Raw genomic sequence first — 10,756 nt, forward strand, 5'->3', positions numbered from 1 at the left:
CACCCTCCATGGTAGACCCACCCATCACCCATAATACCTACTGGCCTATGTGCTTTTTGTCTAACTTTAATGGTGCTCTTTCATCTCAGTCACTAAGTGGGGCTGAAGGTTTTACATCCACCTAAGAGATCCTACCTCATTTTCTAATGGAGCACTAGGTGGACCATCAGCCTTTACCTATTGTAACCCTGAGTCAATAGATAAGCACTGAGGTCTATCAGATGCCTTATTTCAGTGCCTGCTTAACTCACCTGTCACCAAGAGACCAGACAAATCTGATCTTTCTACAAGATTTTTTCCTGTACCATCACTTGTGTCTTTACATATTTGTAGAGAATCATAATGAAAATCACCTATAGTACATTAGATTCCTCTCTTGCAACTTTGTGCAAATGTCTGCGTGTCTTTCATGGCTTAAGCAGACACAAGCTACTCCAAAGAAAGATTCTTCATTACAAATAATAATATTTCTAATAATAAGACTCTGAAGAATAAGTAGGTGAAATCTGTTTTATTTTTTTCATAATATAAGAGCATACTATACTCATACTATACTATAAACTATTTCTTGAAAGAACTTGAATTGCATGGTTGAAGTGAAGTAATTATCATTTCCATAATATAAATAATAAAATTAATTAATAAACCCATGATAGGGTATCTCATACTATACTATTATCTCACACCCCTTAGTGAAAGGAACTGTTTCTTGTTCTCTTTTTTAAATGTACTTCCATTTAGTTTCCAGCTGTATCTCCTGGGTCATGCTTAATTGTTTATTTTGAAGGAGTAAATTGGGTTATCTTTATCAATACAGTATCTTTGACAATTTTGAAAACAGTAATCAAGTCTTATCTTACTGAACAATGTTAACTTCTTAAATATTGTCAGTGCAGGCTAAATTTGTGGACAAATGCAGTTTTTATATTTTGGTAGCATCTGCAAACCTGAAAAGTTTTCTGACCACACCAGAATACAGGTTATGGAAATAAATCAGGAAGAGTAGTATACGGATCCCTGTGGTACTCCACTAATTACATTCAACTCTTATTTGTGTTTTGTATCCATTAACTAGTTCCAAAAACACACTTTACCTTACAGGCCTACAGTCTAATTGAAGAATTAACCTATTTTGAGGAACGATCAAAGAAAGTCTAAATATACAATGTTTTGAAAGAGTAAATATACAATATATTATGCTTTGTTTGGATCCCTTAATGATTTTGCTTTTCATAGAGCTCCGATAAGTTAGTTTAGTAAAACGTACCTTTTCTAAAGCCATATTGACATGTAGGATCATTTTCCCATATACAGTAGATGATCCTCTGTTCTAGCTCTATACTGTATATTGTTTCCATACAATTACAACTAATTGAAGACTTATTAGTCTATAATAACTTAGTTCAGTCGTGTCTCCCTTTATATAGATGGGTACAATATTAGCAATTTTCTAGTGCATTGCCACATATCCCTGTGTTGAACACTTGTTTGAAGACTTGTGTTAATTGCCTTTACATAATATCAACATCATTCCTACAGTGTAAATTGTAGAATACCATTACTCTAGGTCTTGGAATTTTTTCCAAAGTGTTTCTAGTATTTGCAACACTTCTGCATCTTCTGTGCAAATACAATTTTAATATAACCCTTTGACCTTATAGATAAACATAAATATGTTGTTGAATTCTTCTTTAAGAATACATCCACTTTTTTAATTTACTTTAATTACTGTACATTTTAAATTTAGCACATCTGCTAATCAATATCAAGTTTCCATTATTACTGTATATCCAATACATGTTTTGCAGTTCTTTTGCTGATATAATACAGAGAGAAACCTTCATTATTGTTTAAACCTACATTTCAATATTTATTTCTTTTTCTCCAGTATCCTCTTTTACCTGAGCGTGCAATGCACTTTCTTTAGACACTATTCTTTCCAAATCACTTTATAAAGTAGTTTCTTTTCCTCATATTTTCTTAATTTATTTATCAGCCATTTGAGTCAATGGTTTCTTGCCTTTAATTTGTTTACTTCTGGCATAAATCTGTTTTGTGCTTCAAGCAGAATCTCTTTAAACTGTTAGAATCCATTCTCCACTGATTCCATATCTATCCTGTCTCATTCTACTTCTCTAAAGCTCTATCATTCTTTCATGGTTTTATTTTCTGAAATTGCAAACTTCTGATATAGACTTTACCTGTACACTTTTCAGGAATACTTCAAAACATACAATATTATTATCACAGGTCCCTCATGTTTCTCTTATATCTGCTTTCACATTGTTTGGAATTTTCTAAAAGAATAGATCAATACAAGCATTCCCACCTGTAGGTGTTCTGACAAACTGAGTTCACAAGGAATAACATCACCCAATACGAAAATGCATTAAGGGAATGTTTATTGAAGAGTTAGGCATAAAAAGCTTTGGATTTGTAGTGATGCAAAAAAGTCACACCACGGTTCAGTTGAGTTTTGATAGGAGATCAATGTGGAAGACCTTTCCAGAGATCAAAACAGAGACACAAAATGTATCTTCTCCTGCCGTTTTTTAAATACAATTATTCTCAAAAGCCTTTTACTTTTCAGCTCCAGCCAATCTCTTGTGTAACCATAAAAAGCAAAGGCACAGACAAAACATATTAATCCACATGTACTGTATATATAGATGGTATAGTTCCACTATACCTGAATTCTATAGCTTAACCTGCTTAGCTGAAGACCAATCACCTTGTCATAGGACAAGGAAGACAGGACCTCTAAACAGAAAGAAATGTTAACCAAGAGGTAGCTGCAAAGGTGGAGGAGCGATGCAGAAAGACAAATGTGAGCAAGAGAGTAATACCATTGCTATGGCATTTTTATTTTTCAGGAAGTGACATAATTATGAGTTAGAGTAGCAGAAGCAAGGGAGACCTTGGCTGCTGTCACCCCCTTTCAAACTCAAACGAAAGAAAGCTGAAGTCTCACACTTCTTTCTTTGTAAACATAGTATTCATTTTCAATTGTGTTGAATTATAGTTAATTGCATTTTTTAGCAAACACCTAACAATGCTGTATACCTGAAGGCTTCTTTCTACGCATACAGTTAACAGTTACAGCAAAAGAACTGCATTTTCCGTAAGTGCTGATTTACAGTATATCTATGGAGATTAACATATAATTTCTGTGCATGAATGTGAAGAAGATTCTTATAAAAGATTGAGGTAAAACACAAAAACAAATTATATCTGCTGTTGCCTTATATTTTGGGATAAGTAACGGTTTTATCAACAGTTCATTAATAATTTTCTTTGTAGTTGTATTTTGGTGTGATTTTGAGTATCTCTCTTACCTTGACAATTGGGTATGCCTAGTGGTATTTTATTATATCACACTAATTTAAAGAAAATTATTGCACCTCCCTTTTTTACATGAAATGGTGTCAAATTCATCTTTATACCTTCAGAAGAGATAAACATGAAGCTTAATGATTACTGCAAACACTGAGGAGATATCGTAATCCTAAGGAAGTGCACAGCCCAAACATGACTAACCTTAGAGATTTCTTTTCTAATACTTTTCTAATAGGCATTGGGGTGATATTCAAAACTGTGTGTTCTGCTTTTTTCTTCTACTTTCTGAAAGTAATTGAGTTTCCTTAAAATTGTCTCGAAATCTGAATACAGAAAAGTAGAAAGCAAATGTTTCTAATCTTACAAACGTTGAATGAGTTTATTTGGTAACTTATGTGGTTCTTAAATATAAGAATCCCAATATTAATGCTCTCAGTCGGACTTGCAAAACAATTTAAATTAATCTTTGTAAAAGTTCAAGTGGGAACATAATGTTCTCTGCTTGGAATTTACATTACTCCGTATGATCAATAGATTAATGCATTGTTAAACCTTAATCTTAAAAACACCACATTATAAAAGCTGGCACAAATAGATGGATGTCCTTTGATAAGATGGGCTCACAGATAATTAATAAAAAGCAGAATTAAAAATCATATAATTGGATCTCTCTCACAGTGAGTTTCTCCTTTGTCTTAAAAACCACTGGCGGTAATTGCTTGTTTTATTTTACTGAATAATTCCCAACTTAATTTGCCATTTCATATGACCTAAAGTAATTAACATTATTAGTGAATAATATGGATTAGTTATGCAAGTTAATTTGGTTGCTCTTGCATTTCCCTCTGAAAGGGAGTGAGATTTTATATTGAAACTTTTTTCTAGATATCATATCAAGAAACAATTCTGTTTGATGTTAATAATTAACTGAGTTTCAACAAATTGCTTCTATGAAACAGAATTCTGTATTTCATTAAAAGTACTATACCTAACTGTGAAAAGCTTTTGCTTTACATAAGGGCTTCGGTGGAAATAAACAACTATTGAAATCCTTTGGCCTTCATCGTAGAATTTACTCTTCATTTTGAAATATGATGTTTATTAAACATTTTATTATTCTATAATAAAAAATCAAGTCCTTGTAACAGATCCCCCCTGATAGTAGCGTAGTAAGAGGATCTTCACATCAAACCCAGCCCAAATATGGGAGACTAAACGACCCAGAGAACCAACTTATGTTATACTCCTTTTCCTACCCTGAAGTTACCCTTCTATTTGCAGGTTTAACTCAATGTAAGAATCTTGTCACAATGTAAATTCCTCATCCGCTCAATTCCATTTGACGATTCACTCATTACCCATCTTGTTTTTTACCAGCGGGCTTACTCAGAAAACAACAGAAACTGCCACAAAATAAGAAAAGTCCTACCTTTACATACTGTGCTTAATACTCCTTTGGAGTATTCCATAACCTTTTAGATAACTGTCCCCAAAAGCTTTCACCCTGAGATCTTGAGAGCTCTCTGTTCCAAAAATGGTTCAACCCTGTTTTTATAGTCTGTATTCATCTGCACTGCTACAGCGCTATTAGGCTCATATTGTACAGCTATAGTGATCACTATTAATGTCTAGTTGAGCCTCGCACATTGCAGTTACTTAATGGAGAACTGCACAGCTATTTTTATATTTCGGAATTATGAGTGCATTTCAAACCACAATGAAAGTTAAATGTACACCATAATGTGTAAAACCTCCAATTTACACAAAATAAATTACATTTCCAGGTATGCACAGCACCATATTGCTGTCACAGTCAGCAATTCAGAAAGATGTAATAAACAGGCCTTTATTACATTGTAAACCAACAGGCTTGTGAATCTCTTTTAATCCAATAGAAATATTGCTCTTGACTTCTAAATTGTTTTACCATCAAATACTACTTACTTGTTATCTCTGATGGCAAGTCACTTTGGAACATTTCTGAGGTGAAATGTGTACTTACTGTACACAACCTGTACTTATTTGCTCGTACTGTACATCACATTATATTAGTCATTACGGTGACTAGTGAGCAGGAAGGGCTGCTTCACAATGTCACAATCCTCGCAAACTCCCACTCTTGCCTGTGGGGAGACCAGCAGTTTGCAACAACATGGTGACCATACAGTACTTTCACAAAGTTCATGATTTTGTGCTTAATTTAAAAATTTGGAAAATGTTGCAATACTAAAAATAATTTACTTAGTTACCAAGATTTAATAACCTGTGTGAGAAATAGGGGCTTTAGTTCCCCATCCAGGTGGATGGTGCACATTGGTGGTGGTGGAGGGGAGTCCCCATTACGCTTTGAGTGGAGTGCCCATTAAAGCGCTATATAAGTGTAAGCAATTAATTAATTAATATTAAAATTCATGGTGAGCTACATAAAAACTAGAATAAAACCTTATCTCAAGGGTTGGAAACTCCAATGCTTTATGCAATGGATAAACTGGAGTGAATTACTGTACATCAGTGCTAAGAAGACTTTATTTTTATCCTAAGCTCGCTTCTGACAGTACTTAGTATTTTGCAATTTTTCATTCAGCTTTGTTGAAAGATGTTAAAACAAGCATTTTGACCACCTGTCTTTGGTGTTATTCAAGAACCAGAAGCAAACATTGTCCTTACAAACTTATGGATTGGAACTATTAGTCAAATTACTTCTTCAGTTATTGACATTTTTATGAGAACTTACGAGTTATACTGATGACTAAAGAAATCCTAATAAAGGGAAACAAAACTAAATTATTTTTGTTTGTGTGGGTATTACGATTTTGACAATGAATTTTAAATTTTAAATGACAGGCTTTAACAATATTGAGCATAGACATAGATTAAGATAGATTTTTAACCAAAATGCACGATACCTCCAGGCTTGAGGCTTCTCTTTCCTGAAACCTCATACTGCAGAAGACAAACTTTTTTTTCTCCTTTATATTGAGTAGATAATGAAGGAAGTAATTAAAGTTACTGAAATGGTCAAAAATTCCCAGAGCCACACAAAGCCCTTGAAAGGTTCTTTTTTTAACTGCTGTCAAAATCTTTTTAATGATTGATCACTTGAATTCCTATCAATAAAAAAGAACCTTGCCATTCATTTTTTTCTAAGTATGAGTAACCTCTCTGATTATGTCCTACCTAACCTCTTATTTTCCTTTTTGCAAAATAGGACATTCTAATGAATGAAAGGCAGACTTTTAAATCTCAAGACCATCACAAGAGTACTGACAATGAAAGAGCTGAGATTTCTGAAATACTTGTACAGGGGTCACCCTCTTTAGTTTAATCCTGGAGAATGCTGTGTTGTGATTAACAATAGACCTTGATAGTCAACTGTTGACCATTTGGAGAAATGAGCAAAAAAGGCCTCAGTTGACTTGCCACACACTGTCACTTGTCCATAAATATGGACAGTCAACTCAATGGGATAAAGACCAATAAGAAAATAACATTGTACTTGCACAAATAACATTGTACTTAATGGTTTGTCCAGGTCTGTCCAGATATACTGGTAAGCTACTGTAATTGACCTCTGGGAAAAATGGCCCATGTTGAACCCACGTGTATGCATGTTAGGGTCTATGTGTGCCCTGCGACGTACTGGCTTCTGCCCAGAGTGTATTCTGCCTTGTGACCATTGCTTGTCTAGTTAGGCACCTGGCTCCCCCCTGAATTGAATAAAGCAGTTAGTAAATGGATGGGTGGATAAATAAAGTTACAGAGAGATGGCCATTCAGACAATATTGCTTTTTCAGTGTAAGTAACATTTGTTCCATAGGTCTCATTCATAAATTTTTAAAGGATCCCAAGAAATCAGCTTCACTGTCTTAGCACTCACAGCATTTAACAAAACAAGAGGACACAAATTTCACAAGACTGATGACTGAACAAGCTTTCCATATCACCTTCAACGCAGTATCACTGGTGACGTTGTTCTCAACCGCCCTGATTCAACCAAACCATTCAAAGTCTAGACAGATGCATGGAAACAGCATTGTGGCTGTTCTGCTCCAGGAGTACTGAAGGCAAGAATTCTCCATCCTGTATCTTAGCAGTACTGTACATCACTGCTAGGGGTGACTCCAGGCACACTTCTTTTCTCTTGAAAAGAAATACAGTACCTAACCATTCAATGGGCACTAGAGGGCCTCAGGTACTACTTGCTTGGTATATTCTATATCCTGGAGCCAGATCATTGGGTCTTGCAATGGCTAATCCCTACAGGTATTTAGGACACCAACCATCACCTGTTGTAGTTGGCTTTGTTGCTTCAACCATACAGATATAACATTATTCATTGTCCTGGAGCCACTGGTTATGCAGTTAACTTCCTATCCCTGAACACCTGAAGATTGAACTAATTGTTCATGGTTTGTATGGACTTTAAAGACCAAAGCACTCTTACTGTTTGTCTCCAAAGTACTGTTTGTACTGACCTTTTGAATTATTTGTACTGTCAGACTTTTTCTTAAATGAACTCCTGTTTACAATCATTGGTTTAGTACATTATTCTTGTGTATGTCCTATTTCTAGTCGTTCTGTGACTGCATTCCTGGCCCTGCTGCTAGACATAATTAGTCACACTTACCAAAATCCAATTGTTTTTAATACTACCTGCTCTAAAGGTGTTTAAGGTTTGAGCATCAATCACGTACACTGATGTGTGTATAGTAACTGATCTAAATTTTCTAAGGATTTTCAAGAAAACATGCTCTTGAAACTTACAGTATGCATAACCATTGCTACTGATACTAACCACTGGTAATGTGGCCTGAAACCTTCATATGCAATCTTAATTCTGGGACCTTCTCTTTCCAAGGTTTAGTATTATTACAGAGACTACTGAAATTCTAAATTTGTAAATTTAGCTAAGAACAAAGGTTGCAAATGAAAGGAGGCCATTTGGCTCATCTAATCCATTTGGTAGTTACAGTAGTAGTTACTTGATCCAAGGATGGCAGCCAGCCATTTCCTGACAGTCTGCTGAGGCGAGTGAACAAGCCATTCAAAACAAAGTTTTAGGCAGTAGTCAGGAAACAGGCAAGGGTTGAAGCCAGGGAGACTCAATATCAAATTACTAAAGGGAATCCAAAAACAAAGGAGCAGATCAAGCAGTAAAGTCGAACAACCAAGGAGAACACAAGAAAACAACCAAGAGGGGAATCCAAGAAGCAAAGTTAAACAAAGTAATCTCACAGAGTACACCAGGACCAGGACTTATACAGCCAGGTGTTTCAGTGACCACAGGTGGAACTGATCTTCTACCTGATCTGGTTGTCATAGCAATGGGCTGATTGACAGGTCTGGAAGCTTTAGTGATTCTAAAAAGGCTTGTGATTCGGCATGACTTTCTATTTTTGTGTTTCACTGCGCATTTAAAAGAAATCTGCAGGGTTGACTTTGTCAATGCCTTTGAGAATTATGAATACTTGTATTAGGTCACTTCATAGATGTCTTTGTTCAGGGCTAAACTGTTCAATTTCCTCATCCTGTCATTATAGGATATTCCCTTAAGACCAAAAATGAATCTGGTTTCTGTTCTCTGGACTGACTCCAAAACAGCAATATCTTTTCTATAACTGTATACAACATTATATGTATACATATTATTATACTGTATGAAACAAGGATTGCATTTTGTGGTGGAAACCCCTTCATTTTGGATCCCTTATCTCTTAAGACAGAGTTTACATCAAATAATCTTCTATCAAATAGGTCAATGTTTCTTATTTTCAGGCTGCCTTTGAAAACCATATACCACAGTATGCATATTTTCTGGCCTTTTGTAACTGTAAACTCTGGGTTTTAATACACACAAATGTTATGGTTTGTGCTGCTGAGATCAGACTTCTCTGCTTCATACTGTGACAATTAACCTTAATCAAACTTCTGGATCTCCTCTCATAACTAAAATGCATATTTTCCATAATCAAAATAACCTCAGTGTGAGAATCCTCAATGAGTGTGGCTCATGAGATGAATGTCCGGCTAACTGCTAAGCCAAACTCACTGCTCATTGATTTCCTCTATGTAGTCTTTCACAACCTTTAATGGCCAATTTTCCACAATGATTTGTTGCAGCTGCTATGGCCCATCACACCACCAACAATCTAGAAAGAGGAAACAAGTGAATAAGCCTGAGATGTTGGACATGAGAAGCATTCTCATAGAACAATCATTTTTTAAAATATTTTGTGAAAATAAGATGTGAAAGTGTTTTTTTTCCATCCAAGCCTCTTTGTTTTATTGACTAACTGACAATATCATCTTTGACTGAAAGTATATTGACACCTGAGGTGTAACCAAAATGAAACATAACAGGAGTTTATAACTTGAAAATGCTCATATTGTTGTGAAAAGAAATGTTATCATACAAGAAAAGGTTCCATGATTACAGTTCACCACTAACCAAAACCAAACTTAAAATTAGTGAGAATTCCATATTATGGATACCAGCCATAGTACTTTGCTTTCAATCTTTTTAGAAGTCAAGAGCAAAACCTGATGTGAAAAATTACAATATGAGGAAAATCAAGGAATCTTTTCCTTGTGGTCATGTTTATATTGTAGACGTCTCTTTTCTCCTGAACTGACATTTGTCAGGGAAACTCCCTGGGGCTGGAGTGCCTGACCCTGGAACTGGAAGTTGCTGTCTGTTGAGGCCAAAAGGGGGTGGAACCAGATGTCTCCATGGCATCCCCAGGGGGCTCCCTTTTCCTTGAGGCTCTTAAGTAAGGATCATAAGAATGCTTCTTGCTTTCAGTTTTTTTAAGCAATTATGGTAGTTTATTATGGCAAATCAAACACATGCACACAATCATATGCAGCTACACTCATTTGGACATTTTTTTGTGTTTCGACATCCCTCCCCTGGGTGCTCCACTACTCTATTCTCCCTAGCTCCCTTTGATAGTTTATGTCCTCCCAGTGTCTTGTTTGTCTCTCTATTTAATCCTAGCTCCTCCAATGCTCAGGGGTCAGCATTAGCATATGGATGTCATTAGGCCTGCCTAGCATCAGGTCGCCCCACGTCCGTGGCATAGGCCTCATCTCCCACATCCTGAGCCCAGGGCTTGGAAGACCTCGCCCCGTGATTCCAATGTCTTGTCATGTCTGTGTTTCCCCTTCCCGGGGATTTTAACTTAGCGTCGTTGCTAGATGGATTACTCGAATTCGGACCCTGGACTGTGCCCTGACTCTTCTATGGACTCCCTTTTGGATTGGATACCCGTGTCTCTTCCCCTGTTCCTCGTCTCATGAACCGCCCCTGTTCCGGCACGAAATAAATCCCTGCTTGTTTGCACCTAAGTATGTCTCCTTTCCCTCCAGATTTTAATGCTTGCATAGGGTCTTATTACAGGCCCAAGATGGAGTGCAGGAG

Source organism: Lepisosteus platostomus, chromosome 3 (assembly GCF_059453375.1).
Source record: "Lepisosteus platostomus isolate fLepPlt1 chromosome 3, fLepPlt1.hap1, whole genome shotgun sequence".
NCBI lineage: Eukaryota > Metazoa > Chordata > Actinopteri > Semionotiformes > Lepisosteidae > Lepisosteus > Lepisosteus platostomus.